Source organism: Emydura macquarii, unplaced genomic scaffold (genome assembly GCF_026122565.2).
Source record: "Emydura macquarii macquarii isolate MOO-44397 ecotype Brisbane River unplaced genomic scaffold, CSIRO-AGI_Emac_v2 contig_1253, whole genome shotgun sequence".
NCBI lineage: Eukaryota > Metazoa > Chordata > Testudines > Chelidae > Emydura > Emydura macquarii.
In genome coordinates, this window is record NW_027131390.1 from 62,448,200 (window position 1) to 62,463,218 (window position 15,019).

Here is a 15,019-nt window from a genome sequence, read left to right on the forward strand (position 1 = left end):
TGACAGCAGTTTACTTTGGATGGGAGAGGGTGTCAGACCACGTGTAAACCAAAAAAAAAAGTGGAATTGTTTTTGCATTTGAGAAGGTAAATATGTGCCAGTGCTGTTGTACTATGAAGTGCCTGGGATGGAGTGTAGAAACCTCATGCAACTGGACATTAATAGGACTTAATTTTGTCAGGAGGAGAAAGGAAATGGACCAGCTGGGGCCAATTGTGATCCATTATAAAGAGGCTCGGTGTGGCACTAGCAGCATTTGAGGGAAGAGAGAAAGTACTTCTTTCTGGGTGGTTTGGTGAAAGAGTTCAAGACTATCAAGCTGCAGGTTCCAGTAGCTAGCAGAGCCAGGTGCTTGCTGGATTAATCTATGTTATAGACAACTGGTTTTTTTTATGTAGTGGGAGACTGAGAGAAGTAAGTTTTTCTCCTTTATTTTGTGGTTTGTTTGTTTTTAAACTGGGCTGCAGAAAGCCCCAAGGTACACCTATTTCTGTGGAACTTTTTTGTCCTCTGATATTTTTTGCAGTTTGGCTATATGCTAGAAGGAAATGGAGGTGGTAACTGCACTGTACAGGAAAAGGTAAGGCACTTGACATAGAGCTATTTTCCAAAAGCTTTTAGATTTATGCTTGCCAATCTGATAACTATGCACCAGTTTTTCATAAAGGGCCTGATCCAAGGCATACTCCAGCCTATGGAAAGACTCCCATTAACTTCAGTATGTTTTGGCTTGGGCCCATATTTCTCTTGCAGCTAGAAGATCCTTAAGAGCACATTTCATGACTGCAGCATGTTCCATGTGCTTGCTGGATTAGGACAACCCACATGAGCACCCTCCTACATAATCAATAAGCAGATATGCTTTACTCATGATAAGATAAAGGCTACCTCTAGAACTCTGGGACAACACATGACTTTGTGACACAGTCTAGAAGACTCAATGACTGGCTTGTCATAATCAGAATGGTGTTTCCTAGTCTGTGACAGATAAAAAGGATAGCCCATATTCTTCATCTAAAAATAATCTAATTATGATTTGCAAGCTATTAGTGTAATTTTATATTGTTCCTGCTAATTAACTGTTTCAAAATACAGTGTGGCGTGACACAGCAGAATGGAGCTCTTCTGCAGCAAAGATTACAGCACTGCCTGGTATATGACTAGTCTCGCTGTAAAATAAATGGCCTGTATGCCTATGCTGCTAGCAATAATCAGATGATTGTTGTTGACAGAGTTTGTAGCTAATATGTCAAAAAAAATCTTATGAGTGATACTGTATGTTGTCATCTGCTAGCCCTAGCTCCAAACAAAAAAAATCCCTTATTCCTAAATCACAGGTTAAGTGTGTCTTTATTCTAATACAGTGGTATGCAACATACCAGGAAATAATGCAGTTTTAACTGCAAAATGGTATAATGTGCATATCCTACCCTCTGCCATCAACGAGCAAGAAACCTCTTAATGACTGTCAAAATATAAGAGTGTATCATGATTTTTGAGTACACCTTAATGCCTTACAGGAGCCAGGACAGAGAAATTGTTAGGTTGCAGTAATAAGACTAAGTAGTTTTCTCTCATACTAGTCTAAGTTTAGTTTAGTTTATGGCTGGTACAAAAATGGTTTAAAAAGATTGTTGTGGACTATATTGTCAGAATGAAGTTTGTGATAGCCAATAAATGAAGCTTGGATATACAGTGCTCTGCAAATAGAGGCTTGTGACCTGGTCGCTGTGAAGTTAGTGGTAAAACTGCAATTAGTTTGAAGAAAAGTCCCTTAAGTTAACTTATTGCACAATGTTGGTAATAGTTGCATAGCAAAAATAAAGCAGAATCAAAGATATTTTAAGAAAAAAATATTAAAAATTGTGAAATTCTTTATATACTAGTCTCCAACTACCATCTAACCAGCTATAATTGTCCTCATGGGGGAAATGCTGACCACATTTGCTTAAAAAATAAAATAAAATAAAATAAAAAAAACCCGGACATCATAAATACAAGGCTTGTACTGAGGGTTCTATTCAGAAGAAGCATTGTAATTTGTGTTTATCTAATAAGCATAGGCACCACTGCTTACCTTTTTTTAATTGGGGCAGAACGGAACCATTAGAATTAGAACTCTTTCCAGAAATGATATTGGTGGTTACAGACAATTAGCAGAAGTATAAAGCACAATTTCAATCAGGAGAATATCCAGAGAAAAATCCTAGCCCCACTGAATCAAAGAGTCTCTCACTGACTTTCAATGCATCCAGGATTTTACGCAAGTTGGAAGTTGAATTTGATCAGAAAGTGGTAATGGGCAAATTTTGAGTGAAAACTTTCATTTGAAACTTGTCTTATGATTTACTTGTGAGAATTTTTTTTAATTGTTTTGAAATTTTATTCAGTTTCAAAAATTTGTTTTTTCCTCCCCCACTAAAATATAACAGAATGAATGACATCTAGGCTCCTCCCTACTTTTCCCATTTCTTCTTTTTTTGCCATTCAAATGTTTCCTAGCATTTCCTTGAGCATATTTTGAGAAGTTAGAGTGGCAAAAGGGAGGAAAAAATAGAAAGTGGGTGGGAGGGGAGGATGGTGCTGGATCTTGCAATTCAACAGAATGTTTGGTGTCATGGCACCAGTAGAATAAAAGGTGGAGGAAAAGGGAAAACACTCCAAGAATTTCAGATTTATTTTCATTTTTTCAAAACCAAAAATTTCAATTCAACACAATCTTTGTTTCATTCTGAAATTTCTTATTGGAAAAATGTCATCACTTTCCAGTGAAATACTTTTTTCACTAAATCCCATTTTTTGTTGGAAAAATATTTCAGAAAATGTTAACCGGCTGAAGAGTTAAAATGTTAACTGTTAGTAATACCACACGAGGAGATGTGGAAAATGTGGGCTATATCTGGGTTTGTGTCCTCAGGCAGTGGAATAGCCAGTATACAAAGGGAAAGTGTGTTGGAATTAATAAAAGGCAATTTGTTCCTCCCTTCTTAGGCAGCCTTGTTGGGACAGTTTTAGAAGAAAACAGCTTTTTCTTCTTGGTGACGAGGCAGAGAAATCCCAGTCTATGCTGGCAGGATAGATGGCCACATGACCTAGAATTTTTATTAACAAAAGTTTGCTCCATTTGCCTAGTCATTTTGGTTATTTGTTTTTCATTTACTTTATAAAACACAGTTAATTCCCATCTGAAAATAAAGTTCTCTATAGTGCTTATTTTCTGTGAATGGGATTTCCTTGTATTACTCATTTTTATTGGACTCTGTTCCTATTTATCTCTACTGATTGGACTTTCAGTTTTCATTAACTTATATTGACTCCATTTCCAATGTTCTTCTTAAGCTGTGTTTATATTGACCTGCAGTATGGACTATGGGGGTGTGAGTAGCATGTGGATGCTGTGGGCGCAAACTGAAAGTTTCCTAGTTCCAATTAGTTTAGTCCTGTTCAAAGAGGACTATGTTAAGGTGAACTAGGAACCTTTTATTCACACCTGCAGCATCTACATGGGAAGTTAGAGTTCAGATAACCCCTTAGTCTCCATTAATTCTTTCCCACTGCTTTCCACAGGCTTCCTGCAAAATGGTTTTAGACCCTTAGTCCATTATCTATGGTTTTACTTAGATAACATGAATTAAAGTTGTTTAGTATTAACTATATTTTGCTTGTAAAATACTGTGCAGTAATTGGATGAGTTATAACTGCATGTGAAGGTTCATGCTATCCCACTTATAAAAACATAGACTGTATTCCTTGAATTACTTGCAGTTCTTCTGTTTCCTTAAAATGGCTGATTATTGAAGTAGCATTCGTATATTGCCATTTGAGGTTAACTACCACACAGGGTGAAATTGTACCTTAACTTACAACCCCAGACAACCCACCAAGACTTGGCAGGGCAGGTTTGTGGAGAGGGGGGGGAGGAGTACATCAGTTCAGGCTCTAGATCAGGGGTGGCCAAACTTACTGATCCTCTGAGCCGCTTACAATAATCTTCAGAAGTTTGAGATCTAGAGCGTGCCTGCCAGGCCTCAGGGCTTCAGCCCTGTGGCAGGATGGTGGGGCTCAAGACTTCTGCCTGCTGAAGCCCCAAGCCCCAGCAAGCTCCTCCCTCAGAGCAGAAGCTCCGAGACCTCCCCCTCCTTGCAGGGCTGAAGCCCCAGAAGGTGTGCCCCATATGGCAGAAGCCCTGAGTCCGAGCAGGTGCCTCCCAGCTGGACAGATGCCTCTAGCCCTACCACCCCACTGCAGGGCAGAAGCCCCGAACTCCCCACCCCAATCTGGTAAGTGGAGTATGGGGCGGGGACATAGGGGACTCCGTGAGTCGCACTTTCTCTGTAAAAGAGCCATATGTGGCTCCCACAGTTTAGCCACCCCTGCTCTAGATCATAATGGTTCTCTGGTTTTTGCTGTTATAAACAGAATATCTACAATGTGTCAGGATGGTGATCGGTTAGGTACAGCATGAACAAGCAGGAATAGAAAACTGTTTCAGATACAGTGGAAAAATATAAGGCAATTCCTGTTCTAGCTAAACACCAGTATAAATGTGGGGGAAGGGGAATTCCACTGAAGTCATTAAAATGTAGGAAGCTGTAAGTGAGATCAGAATTCAATCCATCTCCTGAGATGCATTTGGTTATTAATACCAAAAATGTTAAGGCCCACAGGGCTTTAATAGTAGAGTGGTCAGACTGGGTGTTGAGGACCAAAGGGCTAGGGAAAAGGGAGTTGTGATAATGGATGATAGAGAATGAATTGATTGGGTTTGGACGCAGAAGGATGAGTTGTGGCAGGAACAGACACAACCAAAGATTTGGATAAGTATTGCTTGCAGGACCAGTTCAGATAAATTAAGAACCTCCTCTTCGTGTACAGAACTTTTTCCCACTCTTTGAATTAAACACAATCTTTCATAAGTTTCACAAGTTCCCTTAAGAAAACTTTCCATGCTTTATTTCTGGTGGTGGCTGGGAACCTAAAGTGCCAAAATACATTGGGAAGAACTATCCTGTTGGTACTTCAAACTGTCTAATGGCTGGATTGTAGCAGAGGTTGCCCTAACTTTGCACCAAGGAAGCAAATTCTGCAAGAGTTCTTTAGCTGATGGCTTGCGGACTTTAGAAGTGTAGACAGAAGACAATCTGCTGGACTGAGAGAATGGATGGCCTAAAGATATAGAAGTGGTTAACAAACCACTTTTCTCTCACCTCTGCTCTTGAAGAAGAGTCAAGAACTTGTAAATTATATGAAGGAAGGAAAATTACTGGGGTTTGTTGGAGTCTCCTCTCTCTGCCCCTCCAAACTCCATGCATAACTTCTTCCTACCCCCTGGGCAGACAGATATCTAAATTCTTTATCTGGAAGATCATCTATTGCTAATAAGAATCAGTATAGATATTTGATCAAAAGAATCTATATAATGGGCCTAAAAATTTACCACTCAAATTAAATTAGACCAAATTGAAGGAAAGCCCACACCCCCATCTTACAGTTCTTTATACCACTCCTTACTGCTCCAAGATTTATATGTGCCAAATTGAAGACTATGCGATCTTCATTTTCAGTTGTAAAAATGAAATGTATGCATTTCATCTGTTACCTTGATATTGATTTTTTAGAATATATAATTCTTGATGTTCTTTATTTTAAGGATTTGAGATATGAAAACCAATGTTATAACAATAGCACAAAGAAAATTAATTGAAAAGGAATAGAGAAATCCAAAGGAGGACTAGACTAACATTGATGTATAAAAATTAATTGGTTTTTTAGTCTGATTTAAATACACCAAGTAGCCCCCTTAAATATTGAGTGGCATCACTGATGTGATAGTTTGGTTATTTTCAAAATAAAATTGTTTCATACTAAGTGTGTCTAATAGGGTTAGGAAAATTGGTTTGATCAATCAAAGTATTTACTTCAACTTCTAGCTCTGCCAACATAATCTTCAAATCACTGACAGCCTAGCAGGTATTTCATATTTATGGTCCAAGCCAAACAACTGGATATATTCAAATCTTTATTCACAGTAGATATAAAGTAAAATGACTTTTCATCCTTCAGCAATTGAGAGCTCTCTTTCAAGAGAGTGGTGGCAATAAAACTGAGGTGCTTGCACTTTAATATTCAGTAAAGGTTAACTAAGTACATGTGAAGCGCTCAAAGGCTGAGTGACCTTCAATGACTTGTACATATAGATTATCGAACATCAGAGCTGAAGTAACAGACCATGAACAGTGTCCAATTCTTTTCGGGCTGAATAGTGCAGATAACTGTAATTATTCTGGGTGCCAGGGTCACAAGAACTGTTTATCACTTTTTTGCCTTATTGAAGAATCTTTTAAAGTACTAAGTGGTGCATCATTCCTGTCAGTGTGTTATAAAAGGATTAAATGAAGCAAGTTCTAGGAGAGATTTTTGACAGCATATTATTGCATATCTCTCTCTCATTTCGTTCAAGTATATCTCCACTTCTTAATGCAGATTTGCAATTTTAAGTCTCCATGTTATTCAGCTATTTGGTTTATTTTGTAATGGATTTGTTTTGGGTTTTTTTTTTTTTTTTTTTTTTTACTGGATTTCTCTGTATTCACTGAAATGAACAAAAGTTTTAAAAAGATAAATGTAGTTTGTTAATGCATTAAAATTACCTGTGAGTGAGAAACATTCCTTCAGAAACTTAAAGGAAAAAGGTAACCGGGTACAGCATGCAAATCATAAAAATATCTTGCATGCTCAAATTATACAAGAACTAGAAAGTGCTATTAACTAATGTCTCTAAAAAGTCCCTACCAATATCCTGTTTTACATGCAATGCCACACCAACCTACAGTAACAAGAAGAAATTGATTCCATTTAAAATAGTAACTTGAAGACAAACCCTTTCTGATGAATTATGAGTAGCTGAAATGCATTAGGAAAGAATATCTTGTAGCTCTTATTTATTATTTCTGCAGTGCCATCAATAGATGTACCTAGCACTTCAGATATTTTTAAAAGACAGGTCCCTGCCAAGAGAATCTTACCTAAGGCCCAATCCTGTGAGGTGCCATTCAATTCCATGAGAACTGAGAGAAGTGGAAATTGAGGGTATTGACATCTTGTAGGATCAAGTATTCAATTAAATGTAGTACAACAAGGAACTGGGAGGGGGACAGAGGGGAGGCTGGAATGCAGTAAGAGAAGGATTAAGGTGAGAATAGTGAAAGATAACAAGATATTCTTCTGTCAGCTACAAACTAATAATGGACCAAAATCTTGAAGTGCTCAATCAGTTCTTATTCTGTCTACTCTCTATACCTCCTGAGTCAAAGAATGCATGAAGCCAGACTAAGAGCTGTGTAAAAACAGTAAAAGCTGAGCAAGGACCTCATGATCTGGCAAAGTATAAAATACGTAATTAAACCAACGTTTAAATGAGAAATTCATTCATATTCAATGCAGTAACTATTATAAAGTTAAGGAATCTAAACAAACAGCAGAGCATAGATGTTAGATCAGAAAGAACTGTAATAATTTTTTTGTGATCTCCTGTACAACACAGGCCACAGAATTTCACCCAGTGTCTACAATGGAGGGACTTGCTCTTTGAAGAGCTTGAAATAAGTTGCATAAAAGACTAATGGAAATACTTGTGTATTGAATGAAGGGGAAAAAAGCTCTAATTTGATTTAATAATTAAAAAAAAAAGATGTACAACCAATTTGTTCTGTGCAATACTCTGAAACACTATCATGGCACAAAATGCATCTCATCCTGTGTAAACTGTGAACTCTATTTGAAAATAAAGTTCATAATTAAAATTGGCATTTAGGAGCCTCCAGCTGGAGAATGTTGTTTTGCCGAAGTATGACATCATTCCTGACACCCACAGTATGGTAACTCATAGTCAGACTGTATGCCAGGCTCCCACAATTAGTCCCTTAGATGTTGCAAACTGCACAAAATGGTGCCTGCCAGCAGGAGGCTCACAACTGTTACTTCAGTTTATACATGCTTTCTCTCCGCATGGGAACCTGTTTTTCCCCTCATAAACAATATTCTTGATTTTCATTTCTGTGCATAAATCAACCAGCCTCCTTTAGGAGCAGCACTAGTTGCTGTTCCAAAATGCTTGTATGTCATATTGAGTGGGGTGCTTAGACAATGTAGTATGGTGACTGTGCTGCATAAAGAAAAGAGGAAAAACATTCTGAACAATAAACGAAATGTTAAAGACAATGGACCAGATGCTGTGGTATGAGTTGCCCCTTTTGTGGTGTGGACATGTTGTAAAGGGGACACATTTAGAATGTAAACAGCCATATGAGAATTCCACTTGCAGAGGAAATTTTATCATTGGTGTAAGCATAGAATATTAGGGTTGGAAGGGACCTCAGGAGGTCATTTAGTCCAACCCCCTGCTCAAAGTAGGGCCAATCCCAATAAACTATCCCAGCCAGGGTTTTGTCAAGCTGGGCCTTAAAAACCTCTAAGGATGGAGATTCCACCACCTCTCTATGTAACCCCTTCCAGTGCTTCACCACCCTCCTAGTGAAAAAGGTTTTCCCTAATATCCAAACTAGACTTCCCCACTGCAACTTGAGACAATTGCTCCTTGTTCTATCATCTTCCACCACTGAGAACAGCCTAGTTCCATCCTCCCTGAAACCCCCTTTCCTGGTAGTTGAATGTTGCTATCAAATCCCCCCTACCCCCCACACTCTTCTCTTCTGCAGACTAAATAAGCCTAGTTCCCTCAGCCTCTCCTCATAAGTCATGTGCTCCAGCCCCCTAATCATTTTCACTGCCCTCGGCTGGACTCTTCAATTTGGCCACATCCTTTTTGTAGTGGGGGGGGGGGCCCAAAACTGGACAGAATATTCCCAAATGTGGCCTCACCAATGCTGAATAGACGGGAATAATCACTTATTTCAATCTGCTGTCAATGCTCCTACTAACGCAGCCCAATATGCCGCTAGCCTTCTTAGCAATAAGGGCACACTGCCGATTCATATCCAACTCCTAGTCCACCGTAACCCCCAAGTCCTTTTCTGCAGAACTGCTTCCCAGTCAGTGGTGCCCAGTCTGTAGCAGTGCATAGATTCTTCCATCCTAAATGCAGAACTCTGCCCTTGTCCTTGTTGAACCTCATCAGATTTCTTTTGGCCCAATCTTCCAATTTGTCTAGGTCACTCTATATCCTATCCCTACCCTCCAGCGTATCTACCGCTCCCCCCAGCTTAGTGCCATCAGCAAGCTTGCTGAGTCCACTCCATTCTCCATATCATTAATGAAGATGTTGAACAAAACCAGCCCCAGGACTGACCCCTGGGGCACTCTGCTTGTTACTGGCTGCTAACTAGCCATCAAGCCATTGATCACTATTCGTTCGGTCTGGTAATCTAGCCAGCTTTCTATCCACCTTATAGTCCATTCATCCAACCCATACTTTTTTAACTTGCTGACAAGAATGCTGTGGGAGACCATATCAAAAGCTTCACTAAAGACAAGATGTATCACATCCACTGCTTTCCCCACATCCACAGAGCCAGACATCTTGTCATAGCAAAGACTTGACTTCTAAAACTATTCCAATGAATATAGTTAAGTATGTGTATAAGCCTTTGAAGGATTAGGACTACAGCTGTGCAGAAACTAGAATTTCTGCTTCAAGGAGAATTCTATAATTTTGAAATTTGCCTTCTTTCTAAAATGAAATTTCCCCAAAACACTAAGGAGGGAGGGGAAGCTATCCTGGATCAATGTTTTGTTTCAGCTTTGATAGATTTTATTTATTATCAAAAATAAAAAGTAATTTTGAAATAAAAAATTCAGCATTTGAAAAAAGGCATTTCAACATTTTTGGAATTTCTTTTGACAAAATTTGGTTGAAATTGACACATTTCTGCGAGAAGATCTGGTTTCAACAAGTGTGCATTTTTCTGACAGAAGCTTTTTTTTTTTTTTTTTTTTTGTTAAATATAAATATATATTTATATTTTGACAAGATGTAATTGGTATATAAGTGAGGGGAAATCAAGCCATTAAACCACTTTGTAATTTTCCAGTGAAAACTTTGATGGATTATATATTGAGGTAATTATTTGCTACTGCAGTAGCAAGTAGGAGTCCCCTCCATGGACCTAACTGCATTGTGCTAGGTGCTGGGCAAAAACAGAGTCCAAGCCCCATATCACTTCAATCTAAGTAGTTGTGTTAGTCAATTTTGATCACTATGGCAAAAAAAAGTTAATGTCCAAGCTCGATCTTTATTAAATGTTTGGCAATAAACATAGAGTAGCATGAAAGACCAGCTTTGGATGATAATTGTCTGTTTTTTAAATAGCTTTTTTTTTCCTGTACCCTCAGTACATCCTCCTGAAAACACATCTTCATAATTCTGTCCTTGAAAAGCAGGCAATAGCAATGCTGTGTTTTCTCAGCAATAATATTGCTAGGTGACAATGTAAGAATCACCAAAAAATGTGTCATGGAAAAATACCGTGTACTGCAGGTTCCTGTGACTCTTTTCATGCTTTCAGCTATGCCCTTATACAAATTTGAAGAATGAGATAATTACACCAGTTTGAAGGCTCAGTGTAAATTAATCTGGGTAGTGATTAGCCAGGCTCCTTGAGTTAGAACAATGAAATAAGGAGGTTTTATGAGCTAATATTCTTAAAATCACTTTATTTTTGTAGTGCCAGCACAAAGCAAAGATCAGTTCTGGCACATTAACTATTCCAAAATATTACATGTTTTCACATTTTAGTAGCTTTTTCTTTTTGCATCAGAATTTAAGATGCAGAGGCATAGAACTTCCTAATCAACTGTACGTCTGGTTGCCACATATACATACAGGTAATCAGATGATCAGACCCATGAGCACCCAAACAAAGATAGGGGACACCTAACCTTGCTCTTCAGCCAGCAACACTGACAACCTGAGGTTATACCAAGTATTGTTTCATCAGGATTCAGCACTATCATTACTGAAGTAGAAAAATAAATATAAACATAGAACAATGAGATGAAGGGAAAAATGCTAGGCAAAAAGGTCATCCCTTTTCTAGTATTTCCCTTTACTAATCCACCCCTAATCAAGCAGTCAGTAATCAGTGTGTCCTCTGCAGGTGGATCAATAATGGTGCCTAATACAACTATGCACACTTCATACACTTGTTTAAATGTGCATTAGCATCTTGCTGGATTTTTTGGGGGGGGGAGAGTGTCAAGATTTTCCTATAAAGAGCATGGAAGTAATCCATCCAAGATTACTAAATTTAGTCATCCTTAATGCCTCCATTTATAGGTGTATGCTGAAAAATCAGTTCAGTCAAATGGATAAGATGGGTGGGGATTGATTTTTCTGCAATGCTTTATTTATACAGTAGATTAGTCTGAATCTTAACCAACTCATTGGTGAGTCAAGGGTGACTTACATACTAATACAGTTTACCTGAAAATAATGTACAATGCAGTGCAGAGAAATAACTTGGACTTGTCTGTATTTCAGATTTAAAAGCTCAGCATTTGTGGTGTTCCTTAATCAACAAAATTCCCAGAATACCTCTGTTTCCTATTTATGTTCACTTTCTACTAAATGACCACCCCCATTAAACTGAACAGATGCAGTGGCTTTATTCTCAGAATACTCTATTATAGACTTACATTAGCTTAGTAGTGTTGAAGGAAAGAGTGGATATCAGTGAATTTACATACAGAAATAGAGGGTCATGTCTCTCAATTGTTGTGAGTTGGACTACGTGATCCACAAGGTACTTTCTAGCCCCACCACCTATAATTATGACAACTCTTCCATGGTTTGTGTATAATGAAGTGACTGCCTCAGTGCTATTCCTGATCATCCCAAGACACTCCCCTTACATTGGAATCTTGATTGCGAGACTCAGTAAAAAGAGAAATGATTGACGGGACATGAGGATTAAACCACCCTCATATGCCTTGGGAGGGGGGTCCTTTATTTTAGGATGGAGAAACATTAGCATGGCATTTTGGGAATCTTCCACTGGGAGTGATTATTCTTGCTCTGTTTTGTGATGTATACAATAGTCTAACTGCTAAACTGTCACCTCTCCTAAACAGTGTTGTTGCAGCCATGTTGGTCCCAGGGGATGGAAGGGCCAAGGTGGATGAGGTAATATCTTCTATTGGACAACATCTGTTGATGGAAGGCACAAGTTTTTGAATTAGACAGAGTTCTTCCTCAGGTCTGGAGAAGGTAATCAGAGTGTCCAAGCTAAATACAAGGTGGGACAGATTAATCATCAGGGGTTCACATGCTGTTGAAGGCCACTTGCAATGAAGTGAGGACTCAATGGTTAGCAGGCAGCACGATGTGTTACAAGTCATTGTAAATAGCCATAAAACCAGTGTCTCCATTAAATTCATAGCTTTTCATCTCCAGCAGAGTTATGAATTGAAGTTCCCAGGCTTGTCTTTTGAAGATATTGTTCTGGTCTCCTTTGAAGACTAGGACTGAGAGGTCAGGTATGGAGTGATCACTTTGTGGAAAAGTGTTCACCCAAGGTGTTAAGTTTTCAGGTGTGCTTTTAACTTAGTTAAGCCACACTTTTTTCCATGATGCTTCCCTCAATGGGGTAGAGGACGTATAATATATTGTAGGGTCTGAAGTTTTACTGAAGCCTCTACTTGGCTTCCTCTTTTGTATGCATGCTATTGGTGTGCAAACAGATGTGTGCAGTCAAGTGCAATACATGAACATGTAAAACACAAATGAAATTTGTGCTTGAAATCCCAACACCTGCATATTACAGGTGCTAGTCTACCACAATAGCACATACAAGGGAGAGTACCAGAAGATTCACACAAGGAAGTGGAGGCCAGGTTCTGGAAATTAAGGCTAGTGTTTCTTCCCCTATGGGGGAAGAGGTGGAATGAGCAGAGTATTAATTCAGTGTCAAGGTTGGAAAATCAAGCACTAAACATTCATGACATGCTAAAATTTTGGGCCAACTTGTAGAAGTAAGGAATTCAAGAGTCTTCAAAGGATTTGTGCCCACTTCCACAAGTGGTGATTTTTGCCCGAGGTTTTTGTAACAGTGTTAAGCCAGTTCCATTGCAAATATTGAAGGAAGAAATGAAATAGGAGCCACTAGAGGGACCAGGTCTGCCAGCGTTCACAAGGTGACACACATCTAGTGGGAAAAGAGGACCTGAACAACTGGAAGGGAGAAAAATGACTGTTCCAGCTAATGTGATAACTCCTTTGACAAAGGAGTTAATACTTATTTTTCTGTTTGCACAGTAAATGTTTCCTGTTACCACAAGGTAACATTTATAAATTGGCCCATGCAGTTGCAGAAGAGGGGATAAGTGGTCCAGGATACACATTCTAGTAGGATGTAGTCGACACTATGAAAGTTTGAAGAACTCTGTCTTAATGTGCACACTGTTCAATGGGGGCAACTTAATATTGTCGTCATCATCATCGTATTAAATATTTGCATTTTCTGACTTTTTGAGTAGACCTGGCTCAAAATGTTCTATCAAAATGTCTTGGGTAGAAAATTCCTTTTTGTCCAAAATTAATTTTTAAAGATAATTCTTCATTTTTCAATGATAAATTCTGAGATTGAGGAAAAAATAATTCTGGTGGGGGAAAGTATTTTTCCCCAGCAATTTTTTTAAACACCAAATGTTTTTATAATAATTAAACATTTCATTGGAGATAAATAAAAAATGTGAAACATACATATTTCTTTCAATTTTTTTCAAAATTAGATGTTTTCAACCAACTCAATTTCTGAATTTTAATGACTAATGAAAATGTCTTTGTTCTTATATATTTCAAATCTATCTGCAAGTATTTACTTATTTACCCTTCAGAATGAAAGTTACTATATTTATGAAAAGTTGTATCTTTCAAGTTTTAAAAAATGAAGTTTCTCTCTGGACTATTCTTTATATACTCCATCACCATATTAACAATGAATGGCATAAGGCTCTCTAATGCTCTGACTGTTCTCAAAAGACAGACTGCAGTGATTACAATCATTTAATTTAGCTGTCAAGTATGCCTTAATTGTGTGGTTTTTAAGTTTTACATTTTCCACTGACTTCAGCTAAGCTTACCTAAACTCATGTACTTGGGGGCCTTCAGAAGAAAAATGAACTTGCTAATCTGACAGTTTTTTCCTCAAATTTGAATGTAACTAATCAAAATGACCATTGATTTGTTTGAATTAACAGCTGGCACCTGAAACTTTCTTGCTTGAGCTACTCAGGAGTGCAAAGACTTATTGATATAAAGTTTTGAGCTACTCCTAGTCCTTTACAGCCAAGAATTCATACCGCAACATCTTCACCAGCACAGCCAAATTTCAGTGGATCATTTGGCCATCATGAGTAGCATTCGTCAGGTCCCATGGGTTGATGCAGAGTACAATAATGCCTAGACCTAAGAAATCGAGCCTTTTTTTTTTTTAGTTGTCATGCACTTACCAAAATATACAGAAATAGTTTAACAAATACTATCCCTGTTTATATTAAAGTAAGATTAATATAATTCTGGACCACATTTTCTTCTACGACCTAGTTCCTCCTGCAACAGAAAGCAACCAGCAAGTAAGCTTAACTGGCTATCTAATGATGCAGAAGGGAATCCTTATGTGAAGCAGATTCATCAAAGGATCAATAGTCTATGCTATCCCAGGTCCCAGCAAAAAGAGCAAGGCTATGCTTTGAAAACTCTTTGCTACCAGAATGAATGCTTGAGAGTGTAGGCAGCCAGGCAGAACTTAGTACATCTCTAACTCAGTTATTCATACAGTTCTACTGGCATAACTGATTTTTCAGTTTGCTGGAGATTTTGAAAAATCAAAATTGTTTGACCTAAAACATTCTCTTTTTTATTAAGATGTTGGCACATAGAAAAGTTTAAAAAAAAAAAATTATTCTGAATCAAATAAAACATTTTGTTCAACCTGAAAACACATTTTTATTTGTATTTTGAGCTCTCTAAATGTTTTAATGACACTACAGTAATTTTGAATAA

General features: G+C 38.0%; 1 long non-coding RNA gene across 1 annotated transcript; it reads left to right on the forward strand.

Annotated features, from left to right (window-relative positions):
- The first annotated feature begins 269 nt into the window (after positions 1–269).
- LOC137154120 (uncharacterized) lies at positions 270–3,113 on the forward strand. The gene is made up of 3 exons (XR_010920082.1): positions 270–414; positions 527–580; positions 2,992–3,113. It is a non-coding gene; the product is annotated as an uncharacterized lncRNA (long non-coding RNA).
- Positions 3,114–15,019: the final 11,906 nt, after the last annotated feature.